General features: G+C 41.1%; 2 protein-coding genes and 1 pseudogene across 2 annotated transcripts in view; all 3 read right to left on the bottom strand.

Moving 5' to 3' along the window:
- The window catches only part of PLGRKT (plasminogen receptor with a C-terminal lysine), an 83,180-nt gene that overhangs the window by 60,096 nt on the left and 8,852 nt on the right, over positions 1–14,232 (bottom strand). The gene's annotated exons all lie outside the window — the stretch shown is intronic.
- Positions 1–14,232, bottom strand: part of LOC105718736 (prorelaxin H1) — a 93,163-nt gene that overhangs the window by 73,305 nt on the left and 5,626 nt on the right. The gene's annotated exons all lie outside the window — the stretch shown is intronic.
- LOC105718677 (E3 ubiquitin-protein ligase RNF152-like) lies at positions 1,658–11,237 on the bottom strand (annotated as a pseudogene).

The following is a 14,232-nucleotide window of genomic DNA, read 5'->3' as shown; positions in this document are numbered from 1 at the left end:
AAGTTAATGCATAATAGTATTGGCATTTAGATACCATCCTTCATAATATAACTAAGTTAACTTATTTCCATTCATTCCAGCTTTGGAACAGAAAGACACAGCAAGTTGCCGCTCAAACTTCAGACACTTGAAGACCACTAAAGATCAAGATGCTCTTTTCAAAGGCGCTGTGTGGGCAGAACCTGGTGAGCAGTTTCTTTACCTGGGCCAGTTAAAGACTTAGTATAGCCAGGCACGGTGGTTCACACCTGTAATCCTAACATTTTGGGAGGCCAAAGCAGGTGAATTGCCTGAGCTCAGGAGTTTGAGACCAGCCTGGGCAACATGGTGAAACCCCGTCTCTACTAAAATAACAAAAAATTAGCCAGGCATGACAGCATGCACCTGTAATCCCAGCTACTCCAGAGGCTGAGACAGGAAAATTGCTTGAACCTAGGAGGTTGTAGTGAGCCAGGATCATGCCACTGCACTCCAGCCTGGGTGACAGAGCAGGACTCCGTCTCAAAAAAAAAAAAAAAAAAAAAAAGACTTAGTATGTGACCCCTAATTTTTACTGTGCAGCGTTTAGCTTCTGCATGCTCATAAAAAATGGACCTCATACTAGGACAGCTGGATATCCATGTGCAAAAGAATAAAGTTGGACCCATACCTCACACCATACATAGAAATTAATTCAAAATGGACGAAATACCTAAATATAAGAGCTACAACTAGAAAACTTTTAGAAAGAAACATAGGAGTAAATCTTTATGAAGTTGGATTTGGCAATGGTTTCTCTAATTTAACACCAAAAGCAACAAAAGAAAAATAAATTGGACTTCATAAAAATTGAGAATGTGTGCATCAAGGGATACTGTCAAGAGAAAAAAAAAACCTGCAGAATGGGAGAAAATATTTACAAATCTTAGATAAAAATCTAGTATCTACAATATGTAAAGTATTCTCTTTTTCTCATGATTTTTCAGTTTATTGCTCCCCTGCTGGGCTTTCAGTTTAACACATAGCAAGCTCTAATTACAAGTGAAGAAAATGAAGGTTCATGACAAAACACAACACACTGGAGACACTAGCTCAAATATTTTCTCCAAAAAAAAAAAGACAGTCCATTTTGACTTATTTTGTTTGGGTGCCATTCAAAATGTATAAAATGCATTAGCAACTAAATGAAGACTGGGTTTCAATAAAATGAAATAAGTAAGTAAAGAAGCCAGCACTGCATGTCTTAACTGAATTTTCACATGGATTTGCAGGTTTAATTCTACTTGTATACATAGCATCTTTGTTTTAATCTAACACATTTACAGAACATTACATTGTATGCACTTGTACAGTCTAACATCTAAGTAGAATACATCTATCTTATAACGTTATTTTGGAAAATCAGAAATTACAGCCCATCAAATACATGATTACAAGGATGCATGCAATCACCCTCAAAGCTGCTGCCATCAATACTCAGAACAATTCACCTGGTATCTTGTTGAGACCTCACCTTCTGCCCTTCGTGTTTGTCTTGGGGTAAATCAAGAGGCAAACCAGAGGCCAACGCTCAGCACAAAATGGTCAGTGTCCACCCCTCAGCTTCTCACTGGGATCTCATCACCAACATGCTCAACCCCAGAGCTGGCACCCCCAAGAGACTTCCCTGCAGCCCTCTTCAGCCACAATACATCACAGTGAAGGGCTCAGAAATGCAGGACATGTTGTGGAGCACGATGCGGAGGAGAAAGACCAAGACACAGGCCACCAAGATGACAGTGCACACCCCTGACCAGGTGGAGCTTTTTACCACGCCCCGCCTGCCCTGCTCCTCCTCCACCCCCTCCTGGGGAGCCCTGCCTTCCACAAAATGCTGTTCAGCAGGGATGGTCACCACGGTGACAGACTTCTGTGGGCTCTTGGGCAGCAAGCGCCAGCCCATGTCTCCCGGCAGCGGTGCACGCTCCTTGGAGACGGGCAGCGGCGGCATGTACCACCCGTTGCTGAGAAGTCTGATGAAGACCGGGTATTCTCGAAGTGTGTGGAATGGCGATGACAGCCAGGACCTTGGGGTCATCTGGGAGCTGCGACACGGAGAAGCCGGGGCAGCTTGATGACACTGCGGCACCAGGAGCACCACACTTCCTTCTGGCTGGTCCTTATCTGCTGGACGCACACTGAATAGCAGGTGTACTTGCAATCCAGCAACTTGGGCCTTTGCCGGGGGCTGTAGCAACTGAAACAAATCTGACATTCCAGCAGAGGGACGTCTCCATGGTGGACCGTGAGCACGAAGGGCAAGGCCAAGGTGAAGGGGAAAGAGCTGGTTCTCAGAGGCGACCGCTCTGCATCTTTCCAGTGAAAGTGATGGGGAGCTCACAGGCATCCAGCACTCATGGGGTGTTCACTTTGTCAAAGGCCAGGGCGCCCTCAGTGACAAGCAGTTCAGACCCAGCGGTGGGCAAACCTTCTCTCAAAACACCCAGGAATACGAGGCCAGCAACAATAGCAATTTTCAAAGACCACGGCTGCTGCAAACAGCAGTTCCCAAGGAAAATATCCCAATATGATTATTTCTCCTCCAAATCGAATCTGTCACCGAGCCCCTTTCACCCACTTCTGCGTGATTACATCAAGAGGAAATGTACGCGTTTGGGAGGCAAGAGGCTGACAGGCAGGAAGCACAATTGAGACTGAGCTATCTCTGACCTATCTCTGTGGCGGACTCGGACGCTCGCTGAAGAGGCGGCAGTAGCAACAGCACCGCGGGGTGGTCCCGGCGTGCCCGCCCGGCTCAGCCAGATATGCGCCCCGCGCCCCGGGCTGGCAGCCGCCCTCCGCGTTCGCGGTTGGACATCGCCACTAGTAAACTACTCTTACAATTCAACAACAAAAAAGACACGCAAAAGACCAGAAGAGACATTTCCCCAAAGAAGATACACAAATGGCCATGAAGCCCATGAAAACACATTCAGTGTTATTAGCCATTATAGAAATTCAACTCAAAACCAGAATGAGATATACTTCAAAACCACCAGATGACAAGAATTGGAAAAAAAAAAAAAAAAAGAAGGAGGAGGAAAAGAAGGAGAAGGAGGAGGAGGAGGAGGAGGAGGAAGAGGAGAAAAAGGGAAAATAAGATCTGGTGAGGACATAAAAAATGGTAACTCTTATACTTCACAGTGGGAATGTAAAAAACTACAGCCATGGTGGAAAACTTTGGTGGTTCCTCAGTAAGTTAAGTATAAAACTACCGTATGACTCAGCAACTCCATTACTATATACCCAAAAGAATGGAAAATAACTGTTCAAACAAAAACTGGTACAAAAATGTTCACAGCAGCACTATACACAATAGCCAAAAGGTAGGAACAACCCAAACATCCACCAACAGATGACTCGGTAAACAAAATATGGTACATCCACACAACAGAATGATATTCAGCCTTAAAAAGAAATGAGGTTACAACACGGATGAATCTTAGAAAGATGAAAAACATGTTACAACACAAATAAATCTTAGAAAGATTACGTTAAGTGGAGGAAGCCAGATACAAACAACTACGTATTGTATGATTTCACTTATCAAAAATGCCCAAGATAAGCAAACCCATTGAGGCAGAAAGCTGATTAGTGGTTGCAAAGGGCTGAGGAGGGAGAGGAGAAATTGGAAGTGACTAGTTAACAATTACAGGGTTTCCTTTTGGAGTGATGAAGTGTTACAGAATTAAATAGTGGTGACAGTTGCACAACACTGTAAATGTATTAAATGTCAATGAATTGTAGTAGGCTTTAAAATGGTGAAGTTTATGTGATGTGTATTTTTTCACAAGTGAAAAAAAGTGAACTTCGGAAGAATGGCTTCAGGTGAGGAACATGGGGATACTAAGGCAGGTAGTGAGGACAGGAGATAAGGGCACAAAGGAGTCCCAGAAGGACAAGCTGAAGACAGTGTGGATCCAAGCACAGGAGTTAGGTCATGCGTGTACCCACACTCCCTCAGTGAACGTGTTGGCCATGCTGCTGCTTTATGCAAGACACTTCCTGGTTAAGTCCCCTCATATTTCCAGGCTCTGAGCCAACCCCTACTCACTACCTGGTCTTTCACCTACAAAGATTTTGCTGCTTTCTTCTCTTCCACACACACTACATTCTGGTTCCTTGTCACCACAAGCCTCTCTACAAAGCACACACTGCACTTTCTTGCTTTCCTCAGAAATAGAACCTTTCTATTTCGAGATGTGGGTACAGTCTTCTCAAAAAACAAGTAAGCAAAGAAAAAAACAGACGGGAGGCCACAAGTATAACAGATATTGGGAGTTATAGGATTTAAACAATTTTTAAATGTGCTCATAAATAGTTATTTGCTGCTTTGATTTTTATGTATCTGAAAAAGCATTTACTGAGCACACACTGTACTTTATGTTGCAAAAACCATCAGGTCACATCACTACTCCTCTCAAAGCTCTTTAATGGCTTCCCACGTCACTCACAATACATTTCAAAACAGTTGTTGTGGGTACAAGGCTTGAGCAACTTCTGATCTCATCTCTCTCCACTCTCCCCCACCCTTTCAGAGTTCTGGCCATACCAGCCTCTTTGCTGTTCTTCCAACTCATCATGAGTTCTACCAGCCCAGCGTCTCTGTATTCACCCTCAAACTCTTTCCCTGGCTATCTGCATGGTTCACTTTGCCATTTCCCTCAAGGCTCTGCTCAAAGGTTACCTTCTGAGGCTTTCCCTAACTACTCTACCAAAAGTGTAGTTTTCCACTCACCTACGCAGACTCCCATCATTACCCCTTACCCTGCTTTTCCCCCCTCACAGAACTCATCACCACTAACACGCCATGGTTGTTGGTTTGTTGCCTGTATTCCCACCAGAGTGTAAGTTCCACAGGGGAAGGATTTTGTTCACTATTATGTTTCACCATCTAAATACTGCCCAGTACAGAGCAGGGGCTCCTCCATAAATATTTGGTGAATGAATAAATGGCACATCTAGTAAGAAAACTTTTGCTTTAATTACTGACTTTGCTGAGTGTTTACATGGTGTAGATGCTGTGTACTAAATTTTTCTATGTGGGACATCTCATTTAATCCTCAGAGTAACTCTACAAAGTATCATAATCCTTATTATTAAGCTATAAATTCACATGTGGGAAATGAAACACAGACAGGCTAAGCAACCTGCTCACAACCAAGAATTAAGTGGGTCTTATCCTAGGGACATGGGAGTCAACTTGAAAGAGCTTCCATTAGACAAAGATGGGATAACTTGAGCAAAAAGAATGACTGCAACTGATTAAAGAGTTTATAGTCACAATATACAAATAAACAAAAATTATTTGGTCACCTTTGGAGACTTCTAGGTTATCAATTCACTATTCTAAAATTGCTAAATAAAAGGACAGAATCAAGCATTTATTTTGTTTCCTGTACAAACTATATTTCAGGATAGCCAAGTAGTTAGTAAGAGAAAGTTCTTAATAAATTTCCAGACAACAAATGTCAAAGGAATGAGAGAATATTTTTAAATTGCCATTTTTCTCCAAGCCCTAATGAAGTCACAGATGTAGGCAATTATCATGAGTGGATGGTAAAGCCAGTAGATCACATGCTGATGGGGAACTTTATAATGGGTAGATCAGGTTGATATGACTGAAGGTAAGAAAACCAGACCTCATGAGCCTTATGATGTGATGTATTAGGAAGTATACAGCGCCACCTAGAAAACATTCTTGCTAAAGGAACCAAACCTGAGTCTCATCAAAACTCTAAATTTACCAGTTCACAGGAAGAATGAAGCATAGAAGAATATGTTCAAAAATACCATGAGGAAACAATCAGCCAAATACAAACTGAGAGACATTCCACAGAACAGATGAGCTGGTTTCTTCAACAAATAAATAGTACCACGAGTAGAAAGGAAGAGATATTCTCACAAACTGAGAAAGACTTAGGAGTCACAATAATCAAGTATAGTATGAAAACTTTGCTTGGATCCCCATTTCAAATGCAGCTGTAAAAGACACTTGTGAAGCAACTGAAATTAGGTTGCATATGATAAGAAGAAAATATTGCTAATTTAGTTACATATGGTTATATCCGTATCTGTTAGGGAATCATACGGAAATATTTACAGGTAAATTTAAATTTGCCTTAAAGTATATTCCAACAAAAAGGGGGAAAAAGGCAAAGGAAGATGGAATAGAAGAAACAGGATTACCAAAATGTTGGTTTTAAAGTTTCCTTTAAAGTTTTCCTCTCCTCTACATGCACTTTAGCAAGTTAGGTTTGCTGGTGGGTCTTAGTATTTCTTTCTAAATTGACAAGATTATATCTTCAGTTAATTTTTTTCAAAACACCTGGCTGATTTATTTTCTGAATATTTGCACATTTAAAATTCTCTTATCAGCATGCATGCATAATTTACCTAAATATAAAGTTTTGGAGTTTTTCTCTCAAAATTCTGAAGCTATTGCTCCATAGTCTTCAGGCACTTAGAAGACATTTGAAGTCAGACCAATTTTGGTTCACGAAACACTCCAGAATTCTCAGTTCTTAACACAATATTGAAATTGTTGGTTGCCACTACCACACCATTACCCTGTTCAAGAGCCTGAGTTCCTTAAAAGAGGGAATTGTGCTGTTTAACAAAGTATCTCTAGCTCCTAATTCAACTGGCACATGATGGACATGCCATAAAATGTATTAAATGCATAATGAATATCATAATGCCAAAGGAAAACCTCCCAGTATGTATCTGGAAGTATGTTTCCTTTTATAATTGTATTTGGAACATACTGTATCTTTTATCTGCATGGTAAGATTTGACAGAAAACTAAGGGAGTCTATATACATTCTTCCTTTATTTTATCATTATGTACACTCAGACCTTTACGGACTTGTTTCTTCCCTCATATTCTACTGACATGGTTCTTCCAAGACATTGACCTTTTTTAAAGGCCTTTGACGTCTCTGTAGCATTTTACACCATTGAGAAAACCTTCTTTCTTCTTGAAACACTCTATGAACAGATTGCCAGGCACCCCAGGTACCTCCACTACAGCTCATTAAGAAATTCAGATGGTAAACTTTTTTTATTATTTATTTATTTTTTTGAGACAGGGTCTCATTCTATCAACCAGGTTGTAGTGCAGTAGCATAATCACAGCTCACTGAAACCTTGACCCCCAAGCCTCAAGCAATCCTCCTACCTCACACTCTTGAGTAACTGGAACTATAGGCACACAACACCGTGCCTGGCTAATTTATATATATTAATGTGTAATACACACACACACACTATATATATATATATATATATATATATATATATTTTGTAGAGACAGGGTTTTGTCATGTTGCCCAGGCTGGTCTCAAATTCCTTGGCTTAAGCGATCCTCCTTCCAAGTAGCATAAGCCACCATGCCTGACTAATCTTTCTTGTTTTTTTTTTTTTTTTTTTTTTTTTTTTTTTTTAAGAGATGGAGTTTCACTGTTTTGACCAGGAGTATAGGCGTGAGCTACTCTTCCCAGCCTCTACATATTAAATAACTGTATTTTTTGGTTTATAGCTATGTCTCATTTTCTTAACACCAAAGTCTAACAATAGACATAAAGGTCAAAGTCTGGATCTCATGTATTTTTTTTTTAATCTTTAGTTTGTTGAACACAATAAACAATAAATAAACATCTGTTTGCTGCCCAACTAATCTTTATATTGACCATAACTGCTTTGCTTACATAACACTGTAGCATAGTATGGACCTATAAAATGTGTTCTTTCCTCATTCTCAAAATGCTTTTCCAGCCACTAAGGTGATATAAAATTAGCCTAGGTGTGCCACCTAGTGGCATTTTAAGGAACTATTCATTTTTACATGAATGATATTTACCATTCATCTACCATCCTAAGACAGGCTAGAAAGGAATTGAAATTTGTTGATAATCTGAAAATATCATTATAACTAGTAGCATGAATCTTCGCCATCACAATTTGAACCAAAGTTGTTCGTTAAAAAAAGAAAACCTTTTGATTTGAGGCCTTTTATACATTTGATTAATCAGATTAATCAGACTCAGTTAATTTAATTTCATGTCCTGATTGGCTTACTATTAACTGAAAACTTCCTTGGTTTCTACCTCCAATGTAGATTATATTAAATCACAATCACCAATTATAATTATGTAGCATCACAGAAAAAGAAAGGAAAAAATGGTTCTCACTCCAGGCCATGCATTGCAGTACCCTGGAGAGATTAAAATAACAACTCTGTAAAGGTCTGAGGTGGCACCCAAACATTCAAAAGCCCCTGGATGAATCCAATGTCCAGCCAGGATTGAGAGCCTGACCAGTGGAATAAGAGATGGGGTTGAATCAAGAGTGGTCTTTTCCCCTAAAAGAAAAAAACACTAACAAGGAATTATTGAGCTGTGATTTATCTTTTTTTAATCAAAAAATATAGAAGAAACTCCAGTAAGATAAGATTTTAGTAGGCTTTACTTTAATAAATGTTTTGCTTTAATTCTTCTATTTATCCTTTTCATAGAGGTGCCATTAAATAGAAAAATAGCCAAAAGACTAAATCACAGGCTAAAGACGTTATTTAGACATGGTATTTCAATCAGAATTTTTTTTAAACTTCACCTTTGAACACCCTACAAAGACATCATCTTCTATCCCAGTAGTCAAGTCCATTCCATTTGTGGGGTCCTTTTAACCCTTGGGACTGCTGAGACATGAGGTCAATTCCAGCCCAGCCTTAGCTATTTGGATTCACTCAACAGATAGGGAGGAGAACCCCCAGGGACCTTCAGGAATATTGTCATAATTCTTAAGTTTAGTGGGAGATTTGCTGGTGTTCATGTTATTATGCCCCATAACTTGAATTTAATATAAATACATTCTGTGGTATATATCAAATATTTCAAAAAAAGGAAGGAACAACTCCAAACCCTAGAATGATGCTGGAAGTTTAATTCCCTCAAGTAAGACACATTTAAGGAACAGTCTGATCCTCCAAAACTGCTGTAGATGAGGATGTTTCTCTCTAGGCTACCCCAGGAAGGATCAGAACTCAAGTATCTCTAGGGTTAGAAGTCTGGTTCAACCATGTTGGAATATAGTCTCCTGCTCATCCTTTCTTGAAATTAGAAATAAATAATAAAGTGTATCATGACCAACAAGAAAAACCTAGTCACCTTAAACAACGCGTGTTGGGAGAATCAATCCACCACAGGCCAAGTCTTCCTGCACAATCTTGCTGGGTAGGACAAGGTCACAGGCTCTGACTGCTTGTAGCTGGGCCATTTCCCAGAGTTGTGTTTGCAGTAAGCAGTCTTGAGGGATGAGATTCTGTAACCATGTTTTTTCTTGGATGCTGGTGATCGTTGTGGGTTTGTGGCCTCCAACCTCTTAAAGAATAAGCGGTGGGGCCACTGCAGGTGGACTGTATGCTCGTAAAGCGAATATCAGACCCAAAAAGTGTTGCAGAAAGGTTATTTTATTTAGGTAGAGAAAAGAGAAGGAAAGGAGAAGAAGAGAAAGTCTTCCACGAAGAGTGTGGAAGGGGATTCCAGAGGGGAAATCCGGCCAGGTGTGTGGGCACGGACATTTTTCCTGGGAGGAACCCCCACTTTCTCCAAGACCCTGGGCCAATGAAAGGAGTTCCTTAGAACTTCCGCTGGAATGATTTTTTTACTTTCTTCCCGCGCCCACAAAATTCAAACATAAACCGTTGAATCTCCTGGATAGAGAGAGATGGGAGTGGGGCATGGAGCCAGGAAATTTTTGCCCTTAAAGCTACACCCCCTCATGGACCCGGAAACAGAACACATTCCCTCAGTACCATCTCCTTCCAGTCCAAAAGCAGACCTTCTCACTACTCATGATAAAAGTGATAACAAGCTCAATGTTCCTCAGCTACATCACAAACCCAGCGCATCCATCCCGGCATCCAACTAGGCTCTCCTTCATCTCCTCTATGGGACTTGGAGTGCATGCCCATTCCTGTGCTACGAGTAATAAAGTCTTCTGTCAGTATCCATGAAATAATAACAGGCTAATTTACTACAGCAGTCCCCCCTTATCCACAGTTTCATTTTTCACAACAGTTTGAGTTACCCCTAGTCAACCTCAGTCTGAAAATATTAAATGGAAAATTTCACAAATAAACAATTCATAATTTTTAAATTGCCTATCATTCTGAGTAGTGTGATAAAATCTCCCACCATTCCAGCTAGGACATGAATCATCCCCTTGTCTAGTGTAGCCAAGCTGTACACACTATCTGCCTGTTAGTTACTTAGTAGCCAGCTCAGTCATCAGATCAGCTGTCACATTATAACATTGCCTAGTGTTCAGGTAACCCTTGTTTTACTTAACCACAGCCCCACAGTGCAACATTAGTTATGCTGGCAATTTGGATATACCAAAGAGAAGACATAGAGTGCTTCTTTTAAGTGAAAGAGTGGAAATTCTCAATAAGAAAAAAAATTGTGGATTCCCCAGCAAGAAGGCCGAATAGGAACAGCTCTGGTCTACAGCTCCCAGCGAGACCAACGCAGAAGGTGGGTGATTTCTGCATTTCCAATGGAGGTACCCAACTCACCTTATTGGGACTAGTTAGACAGTGGGTGCAGCCCACAGAGGGTAAGCTGAAGCAGGGTGGGGCATCGCCTCACCTGGGAAGTGCAAGGGGTTGGGGAACTCCCTACCCTAGCCAAGGGAAGCCGTGAAGGACCATGCCATGAGGGATGGAGCCATCTGGCCCAGATATCATGCTTTTACCATGGTCTTCGCAATCCACAGACCAGGAGATTTCCTCAGGTGCCTATACCACCAGGGCCCTGGGTATCAAGCACAAAACTGGGTGGCTATTTGGGCATATACCAAGTTAGCTGCAGGAATTTTTTGGGTTTTTTTGCACCACAGTAGCACCTGGAGCGCAACGAGACAGAACCGTTCACTCCCCTGGAAAGGGGGCTGAAGCCAGGGAGCCAAGTGGTCTTGCTCAGTGAATCCCACCTCTACAGAGCCCATCAAGCTAAGATATACTGGTTTGAAATTCAGGCAGAGTAGCAGTCTGAAGTTGACCTGGGATACTCGAGCTGGTCGCGGGGAAGGGTGTCCACCATCACAGAGGCTTGAGTAGGCGGTTTTCCCCTTACGGCATAAACAAAGCCACCGGGAAGTTTGTACTGGGTGCTGTAGCCAGACTGCCTCTCTAGATTCCTCCTCTCTGGGCAGAGCATCTCTGAAAGAAAGGCAGCATCCCCAGTCAGGGGCTTACAGATAACACTCCCATCTCCCTGGGACAGAGCACCTGGGGGAAGGGGTGGCTGTGGGCACCGCTTCAGCAGACTTAAATGTTCCTACCTGATGACTCTGAAGAAAGCAAGGGATCTCCTAGCACAGCATTCAAGCTTTGCTAAGAGACACACTGCTTCCTCCTGACCCCCAGGAAATCTCCTGGTCTGTGGATTGCGAAGACCATGGTAAAAGCATGATATCTGGGCCAGATGGCTCCATCCCTCATGGCATGGTCCTTCACGGCTTCCCTTGGCTAGGGTAGGGAGTTCCCCAACCCCTTGCACTTCCCAGGTGAGGCGATGCCCCACCCTGCTTCAGCTTACCCTCTGTGGGCTGCACCCACTGTCTAACTAGTCCCAATGCCTCCTGATGGGGAGACATCTCCCAGCAGGAGTTGACAGACACCTCATATAGTACAGTTCTGGCTGGCATCTGGTAGATGGCCCTCTGAGACGAAGCTTTCAGAGGAAGAAGCAGGGAGCAATCATTGCTGTTCTGCAGCCTTCACCGGTGATACCCAGGCAAACAGGTTCTGGAGCAGACCCCCAGCAAATTCTAGCAGACCTGCAGCAGAGGGGCTTGACTGTTAGAAGGAAAATCAACAAATAGAAATCAATAGCATCAACACTAAAAAAAGGACAACCACACAAAAATTCCATCCGAAGGTCGCTAACAGCAAAGACCAAAGGTAAATAAACCTATGAAGATGAGGAAAAACCATTGCAAAAAGCATGAAAATTAAAAACAAAAAACAGAATGCCTCTTCTCTAAAGGACCACAATTCCTCACCTGTGAAAAAACAAAACTGAATGGAGAATGAGTTTGACAAACTGACAGAAGTAGGCTTCAGAAGGTGGGTAATAACAAACTCCTCAGAGCTAAGGGAACATGTTCTAACCCAATGCAAGGAAGCTAAGAATCTTGATAAAAGGTTAGAGGAATTGCAAACTAGGATAACCAGTTTAGAGAAGAACATAAATGACCTGACGGAGCTGAAAAACACAGCACGAAAACTTCATGAAGCATACACAAGGATCAATAGCCAAATTGATCAAGGCAAAGAAAGAATATGAGAGATTAAAGATTGGTTTAATGAAATAAAGTGTGAAGACCAAAATTCCGTTGGATTGGTGTACCTGAAAGTGACGGGGACAATGGAATCAATTTGGAAAACACATTTCTGGATATTACCCAGGAGAACTTCCCCAACCTAGCAAGATAGGACAACATTCAAATTCAGGAAATACAGAGAACACCACAAAGATACTCCTTAAGAAGAGCAACCACAAGACATATAATCTTCAGAGTCACCAAGGTTAAAATGAAGGAAAAAATGTTAAGGGCGGTCAAAGAGAAAGATTGGGTAACCCACAAAGGGAAGCCCATCAGACTAACAGTGGATCTCTCTGCAGAAACTCTACAAGCCAGAAGAGAGTGGGGGCCAATATTCAACATTCTCAAAGAAAATAATTTTCAACCCAAAATTTCATATCCAGCCAAACTAAGCTTCATAAGCAAAGGAGAAATAAAATCCTGAACAAATGACAAAAACCACATGATTATCTCAATAGATGCAGAAAAAGCCTTTGACAAGATTCAACATCCCTTCATACTAAAAACACTCAATAAACTAAGTATTGAAGGAACATATCTCAAAATAATAAGAGCTATTTATGACAAACTCACAGCCAATATCATACTGAATGGGTAAAAGCTAGAAGTATTCCCTTTGAAAACTGGCACAAGACAAGGATGCCCTCCCTCACCATTCCTATTCAACATAATATTGCAAGTTCTGGCCAGGGAAATTAGGAGAGAGAAAGAAATAAAGAGTATTCAAATAGGAAGAGAGGAAGTCAAATTATCTGTCTGCAGAGGACATGACTGTAAATTTAGAAAACCTCATCATCTCAGCCCAAAAACTCCTTAAGCTAATAAGCAACTTCAGCAAAGTGTACAAAATCAATGTGCGAAAATCACAAGCATTCCTATACATCAATAATAGACAAACAAAGAGCCAAATCATGAGCAAACTCCCATTTGCAACTACTACAAAGAGAATAAAATACCTAGGAATACAACTTACAAGGGATGTGAAGGACCTCTTCAAACTACAAACCACTGCTCAAGGAAATAGTTGAGGACACAAACAAATGGAAAAACATTCCATGCTCATGGACAGGAAGAATCAATATCATGAAAATGACCATACTGCCCAAAGTAACTTACAGATTCAATGCTATGCCCATCAAGCTATCACTGACTTTCTTCACAGAATTAGAAAAAACTACTTTAAATTTCATATAGAATCAAAAAAAGCCCAAATACCCAAGACAATCCTAAGCAAAAAGAACAAAGCTGGAGGCATCACACTGCCTAACTTCAAACAATACTACAAGGCTACAGTAACCAAAACAGCATGGTACTTGTACCAAAACATATATATAAACCAATGGAACTGAACAGAGGCCTCAGAAATACCACCACACATCTACAATCATCTGATCTTTGACAAACCTGACAAAAACAAGCAATGGGGTAAGGATTCCCTATTTAACAAATGGTGCTGGGAAAATTGGTTAGTCATATGCAGAAAACTGAAACTAGACTCCTTCCCCTTCCTTACACTTAATACAAAAATTAACTCTATAAAGATTAAAGATTTAAACCTAAGACCTAAAACCGTAAAAACCTAGAAGAAAACCTAGGCAATACCATTCAGGACATAGGCATGGGCAAAGACTTCATGACTAAAACACCAAAAGCAATGGCAACAAAAGCCAAAATAGACAAATGGGATCTAATTAAGCTAAAGAACTTCTGCACAGCAAAAGAAACATCAGAGTAAACAGGCAACCTACAGAATAGGAGAAAATTTTTGCTATCTATCCATCTGACAAAAGGCTAATATCCAGAATCTACAAGGAACTTAAATTT

This window comes from Aotus nancymaae, unplaced genomic scaffold (genome assembly GCF_030222135.1).
Source record: "Aotus nancymaae isolate 86718 unplaced genomic scaffold, 86718_ANA_hifiasm-v0.15.2.pri h1tg000041l, whole genome shotgun sequence".
NCBI classification, from domain to species: Eukaryota; Metazoa; Chordata; class Mammalia; order Primates; family Aotidae; genus Aotus; species Aotus nancymaae.
This window is presented reverse-complemented; position numbering and strand designations above follow the sequence as displayed.